Below are 6,000 nucleotides of genomic sequence, written 5' to 3'. Positions count from 1 at the left end.
TGAGGGGCGGGTGGTGTGTCGGAGGGTGGTCCGGGGGATGGTGGTGTGAGGGAGGGTGGTGTGAGGGAGGGTGGTGAGAGGGGGGGGTGGTGTGAGAGGGTGGTGTGAGGGAGGGTGATGTGAGGGAGGGTGACATGTGAGGGTGGTGTGTTGGAGGGTGGTGTGAGGGGTGTTGGTGTGAGGGAGGGTGGTGTGAGGGGGGGTATTGTGAGGGAGGGTGGTGTGAGGGTGGGGGTGAGAGGGTGGTGTGAGGGAGGGTGGTGTGAGGGAGGGTGGTGTGAGGGGGGGTGAGGAGGGTGGTGTGAAAGGGTGGTATGAGGGATGGTGGTGTGAGGGATGGTGGTGTGATGGAGCGTGGTGTGAGGGATGGTGGTGTGAGGGAGGGTGGTGTGAGGGAGGGTGGAGTGTGGGAGGATGGTGTGTGGGAGGTGGGTGTGAGGGAGGGTGGTGTGAGGGAGGGTGGTGTATGGGAGGTAGGTGTGGGGGATGGTGGTGTGAGGGGCGTGTGGTGTGTAGGAGGGTGGTGTGGGGGATGGTGGTGTGAGGGAGGGTGGTGTGAGGGATGGTGGTGTGAGGGGAGGTGGTGTGAGGGAGGGTGGTGTGAGAGGGTGGTGTGAGGGAGGGTGGTGTGAGGGAGGGTGAAGTAAGGGAGCGTGATGTGAGAGGGTGGTGTGAGGGAGGGTGGTGTGAGGGGGGAGGTGTGAGGAAGGGTGGTGTGAGGAGGGTAGTATGAGAGGGTGGCGTGAGGGAGGGTGGTGTGAGGGAGGGTGGTGTGAGGGTGGGTGGGGTGAGGGAGGTTGGTGTGAGAGGGTGGTGTGAGGGAGGGTGGTGTGAGGGAGGGTGGTGTGAGAGGGTGGTGTGAGGGAGGGTGGTGTGAGGGAGGGTGGTGTGAGGGAGGGTGGTGTGAGAGGGCGGTGGGCGGGAGGGTGGTGTGAGGGAGGGTGGTGTGAGGGAGGGTGGTGTGAGGGAGGATGTGTGAGAGGGTGTTGTATAGTGAGGTTGATATGAGGGAGGGTGATATGTGGGAGGGTGGTGTGTGGGAGGGTGGTGTGAGGGATGGTGGTGGGAGGGAGGGTGGGGTGAGGGATGTTGGTGTGAGGGAGGGTGGTGTGAGGGAGAGTTGTGTGAGGGATGGTGGTGTGTGGGTGGGTGGTGTGTGGGAGGGTGGTGTGAGGGATGGTGGTGTGACAGAGGGTGGTGTGAGAGGGTGGTGTGAGGGAGGGTGACGTGAGGGAGAGTGATGTGAGGGAGGGTGATGTGAGGGAGGGTGATGTGAGGGAGGGTGGTGTGAGGGGGTGGTGTGAGGGATGGTGGTGTGAGGGAGGGTGGTGTGAGGGATGGTGGTGTGAGGGAGGGTGGTGTGAGGGATGTTGGTGTGAGGGAGGGTGGTGTGAGGGAGAGTGGTGTGAGGGATGGTGGTGTGAGGGAGGTTGGTGTGTGGGAGGGTTGTGTGAGGGATGGTGGTGTGAGGGAGGGTGGTGTGAGAGGGTGGTGTGAGGGAGGGTGACGTGAGGGAGAGTGATGTGAGGGAGGGTGATGTGAGGGAGGGTGGTGTGAGGGGGTGGTGTGAGGGATTGTGGTGTGAGGGCGGGTGGTTTGAGGGATGGTGGTGTGAGGGAGGGTGGTGTGAGGGATGGTGGTGTGAGGGAGGGTGGTGTGAGGGAGGGTGGTGTGAGGGATGGTGGTGTGAGGGAGGGTGGTGTGAGGGATGGTGGTGTGAGGGAGGGTGGTGTGAGGGAGGGTGGTGTGAGGGATGGTGGTGTGAGGGAGGGTGGTGTATGGGAGGGTGGTGTGAGGGATGGTGGTGTGAGGGAGGGTGGTGTGGGAGGGTGGTGTGAGGGAGGGTGACGTGAGGGAGAGTGATGTGAGGGAGGGTGATGTGAAAGGGTGGTGTGAGAGATGGTGGTGTGAGGGCGGGTGGTGTGAGGGATGTTGGTGTGAGGGAGGGTGGTGTGAGGGATGGTGGTGTGAGGGAGGGTGGTGTGAGGGATGATGGTGTGAGGGATGGTTGTGTGAGGGAGGGTGGTGTGAGGGAGGGTGGTGTGTGGGAGGGTGGTGTGTGAGAGGGGAGTGTGAGGGAGGGTGGTGTGAGGGAGGGTGGTGTGTGGGAGGTTGGTGTGGGGCATGGTGGTGTGAGGGGAGGGTGGTGTGTACGAGGGTGGTGTGGGGGATGGTGGTGTGAGGGAGGGTGGTGTGTGGGAGGGTGGTGTGTGGGCAGGGTGGTGTGTGTGTGAGGAGGGTGGTGTGAGGGTGGTGTGTAGGAGGGTGGTGTGGGGGTGGGTGGTGTGCGGGTGGGGGGGGTGTGGGAGGGTGGTGTGTGGAAGGGTGGTGTGTGGGAGGGGGGTGTGAAGGAGGGTGGTGTGAGGGAGGGTGGTGTGTTGGAGGGTGATGTGGGGGATGGTGGTGTGAGGGATGGTGGTGTGAGGGAGGGTGGTGTGTGGGAGGGTGGTGTGGGGGAGGGTGTGTGAGGGAGGGTGGTGTGAGGGAGGGTGGTGGAAGGATGTGAAGTTAGGGAGGGAGGTGTGGAGGGTGGTGTGAGGGTGTTGAGAGGCAGTGTGGTGTGAGGGAGGGTGGTGTAAGGGAGGGTGATGTGAGGGAGGGTGATGTGAGGGAGGGTGATGTGAGGGAGGGTGATGTGAGGGAGGGTGGTGTGAGGGAGGGTGGTGTGAGGGAGGGTGGTGTGAGGGAGGGTGATATGAGGGAGGGTGATGTGAAAGGGTGGTTTGAGTGAGGGTGTTGAGAGGCAGAGTGGTGTGAGGGTGGGAGGTGTAAGGGAGGATGGTGTGAGGGGGTGGTGTGAGTGGGAGGGTGATGTGTGGGAGGGTTGTATATGTGGGGTTAGGGTGGGTGGAGTAATGGTGGGCAAAATGATGGTGAGTGTTGATAGGTTATGTTGTGTGTGTTTGGAGTGGGAGGATAGGTGGCATGAAGGTGGGTGGTATGAGGGGTCTGGGGAAGGAGAAGTTGGAAATGTGTGTAATGTGAGTGTGGGAAGTTTGAAAGTGGGAGTTGCGGGGGTGGGAGGCGTAGGTGTAAATGTGGATAATAATAATGGATGAGTGGGAGGTGTGTAGTATGTGTGGGTGGTGTGTAGTATGTGTGGGTGGTGTGTAGTATGTGTGGGTGGTGTGTAGCATGTGTGGGTGGTGTGTAGTATGTGTGGGTGGTGTGTAGTATGTGTGGGTGGTGTGTAGTATGTGTGGGTGGTGTGTAGTATGTGTGGGTGGTGTGTAGTATGTGTGGGTGGTGTGTAGTATGTGTGGGTGATGTGTACTATGTGTGGGTGGTGTGTAGTATGTGTGGGTGGTGTATAGTATATGTGTGGGTGGTGTGTAGTATGTGTGGGTGGTGTGTAGCATGTGTGGGTGGTGTGTAGTATGTGTGGGTGGTGTGTAGTATGTGTGGGTGTTGTGTAGTATGTGTGGGTGGTGTGTAGTATGTGTGGGTGGTGTGTAGTATGTGTGGGTGGTGTGTAGTATGTGTGGGTGTTGTGTAGTATGTGTGGGTGGTGTGTAGTATGTGTGGGTGTTGTGTAGTATGTGTGGGTGTTGTGTAGTATGTGTGGGTGGTGTGTAGTATGTGTGGGTGGTGTGTAGCATGTGTGGGTGTTGTGTAGTATGTGTGGGTGGTGTGTAGTATGTGTGGGTGGTGTGTAGTATGTGTGGGTGTTGTGTAGTATGTGTGGGTGGTGTGTAGTATGTGTGGGTGGTGTGTAGTATGTGTGGGTGGTGTGTAGTATGTGTGGGTGGTGTGTAGCATGTGTGGGTGGTGTGTAGTATGTGTGGGTAGTGTGTAGTATGTGTGGGTGGTGTGCAGTATGTGTGGTTGGTGTGTAGTATGTGTGGGTGGTGTGTAGTATGTGTGGGTGTTGTGTAGTATGTGTGGGTGGTGTGTAGTATGTGTGGGTGGTGTGTAGCATGTGTGGGTGGTGTGTAGTATGTGTGGGTAGTGTGTAGTATGTGTGGGTGGTGTGCAGTATGTGTGGTTGGTGTGTAGTATGTGTGGGTGGTGTGTAGTATGTGTGGGTGATGTGTACTATGTGTGGGTGGTGTGTAGTATGTGTGGGTGGTGTATAGTATGTGTGGGTGGTGTGTAGTATGTGTGGGTGGTGTGTAGTATGTGTGGGTTGTGTGTAGTATGTGTGGGTGGTGTATAGTATGTGTGGGTGGTGTGTAGTATGTGTGGGTGATATGTACTATGTATGGGTGGTGTGTAGTATGTGTGGGTGGTGTATAGTATGTGTGGGTGGTGTGTAGTATGTGTGGGTGGTGTGTAGTATGTGTGGGTGGTTCGTAGTATGTGTGGGTGGTGTGTAGTATGTGTGGGTGGTGTGTAGTATGCAGGTGGTTAGTGTGAGAATGGGTAGTGTGGAACTGGTTGGTGGGTAGTGAGTGGGGTTGTTGTGAGAGTGGGATGTGGTAGTGAGTATGGGTGATGTGGTAGATGAGACTGGGCAGTGGGGAATGAGGATTGGTGGTGTGAGAGTGGGTGGTGGGGAATGAGGATTGGTGGTGTGTAGGTGATTGTGTGAAAATGGGCAGTTTGACAATGGGTTGTGTGTAGGTGGATGTTTTGATAGTTTATGGTGTGAGAATGGATGGATGTGGAGTGAGATGGGTTGCTCTCAAAGTATTTTTATTTATATTTTAATAAAAACAGTATATACAAAACATATAAGGAAAGGTACACAATAAGATTACATACATTATTAATATAGCTTAAACGTGTACAAAGCCCAAATATTATACCAGGTTGAAAGTTACTAAACCATGCTTAAAGACTCGAAAACACAAATCTCACAACACACTCACAGGCCAATACACAGTTAAACCAGACTGTGAGGTGCAGCATGACACATGATCAACATCATGCATCCTGCACCTCCAACCCTCCCCATCCCTGTCTTTGGAAAGGCGTGTAGTAACACGCACAGGACCCCACACAGGCAAACATAACTGGAATAAACAATACATACATTTGCAATAATGAAGACTTAGAAAACACAAACAGATCGTTCTTGCCAGGTTCAAAAAACCACACATGCTGTGTAAGTGTCACAAAAATAGAACATAATGCTAGAATGTTTCCCCACAAAGGGGCACCTTGGTACTAGAAAACACACCTTAGTGGAACAAAGTTCCCACTTCTGAAAACAAATATATACAAACATGCCATAATACAGCACCCAATTAAGGGTTTTGTCACTTATTCGCACATAAACAGTAAAACACCCCTATACATGGTTGTCAGTGGACAATGTACCTATTTGGTCTGATCCAAGGATATCGGACACTGGCCTTGAACTACAAAATAATTACATATCCTCAGATTTATAAATAAAACAGATACAACTGTGTCCAGAACAGGAATTAACGCTCTCACACACACGCCCAATGTTAGAGAATCACCAGTGACCATGACTGATGAGTATCAACTCATCAAGATACAGAGACATGACAATACACCAGGACACACACTGTCGCCAAGAACATTGTCAAGCATCCACCCACCTCTCCCCCACCCAGCCTGGGTTCAAACAGCCACACAGACACCAAACTAACCCTGGCCCACACCCAACAGCCAGTAAACCATCACCCATATGGCCAGAACTTACATACAACAAGCAACTGAACACAACTGCCGGATATTACTGGGATCCTAAAGAGGGTGTTCAAGTTCTTTAGGGGTTCGTGGTATGATTGGCTGAGGAGGGAGGTGGTAACGCTGCTGGTGCTTCAGGGAGGGTTAGGGGTAGGTGCAGGGAATGTTGTGGGAGGGGGAATGGAGCACCTGCATGCTGCAATGTGGCGGTGGTATTGGTGTGGAGTTACGGGAGCGTGAGGTGGTGTTGCGGGTGCTCTTGGTCCTGAGGGATCCAGGTAAGATTCAGGTGGAGATTTTGGAGTGTATGCTTTGGGGAAGGGTAGTGGTACCCGTGGAGGAGATATATCCCATGAATGTATGGAGGACATCTGGGTGAGGTTTTGTAGGCTACGCATT

The 6,000-nt window shown here is 54.4% G+C and overlaps 1 protein-coding gene across 6 annotated transcripts in view; it reads left to right on the top strand.

Moving 5' to 3' along the window:
* The first annotated feature begins 5,775 nt into the window (after window positions 1-5,775).
* Window positions 5,776-6,000, top strand: part of LOC128701491 (uncharacterized) — a 248,289-nt gene continuing 248,064 nt past the window's right edge. For all 6 annotated transcript variants that reach the window (XM_070101763.1, XM_070101762.1, XM_070101766.1 and 3 more), the window contains exon 1: window positions 5,776-5,879. The gene's annotated coding sequence lies outside the window, so the exon portion shown is untranslated. The remainder of the gene's footprint in view (window positions 5,880-6,000) is intronic.

The sequence above is a fragment of the Cherax quadricarinatus genome, chromosome 78 (genome assembly GCF_038502225.1).
Source record: "Cherax quadricarinatus isolate ZL_2023a chromosome 78, ASM3850222v1, whole genome shotgun sequence".
NCBI classification, from domain to species: domain Eukaryota; kingdom Metazoa; phylum Arthropoda; class Malacostraca; order Decapoda; family Parastacidae; genus Cherax; species Cherax quadricarinatus.
The sequence above is the reverse complement of the archived record's forward strand: the minus strand, read 5'-3'. Positions and strand labels throughout refer to the sequence as shown.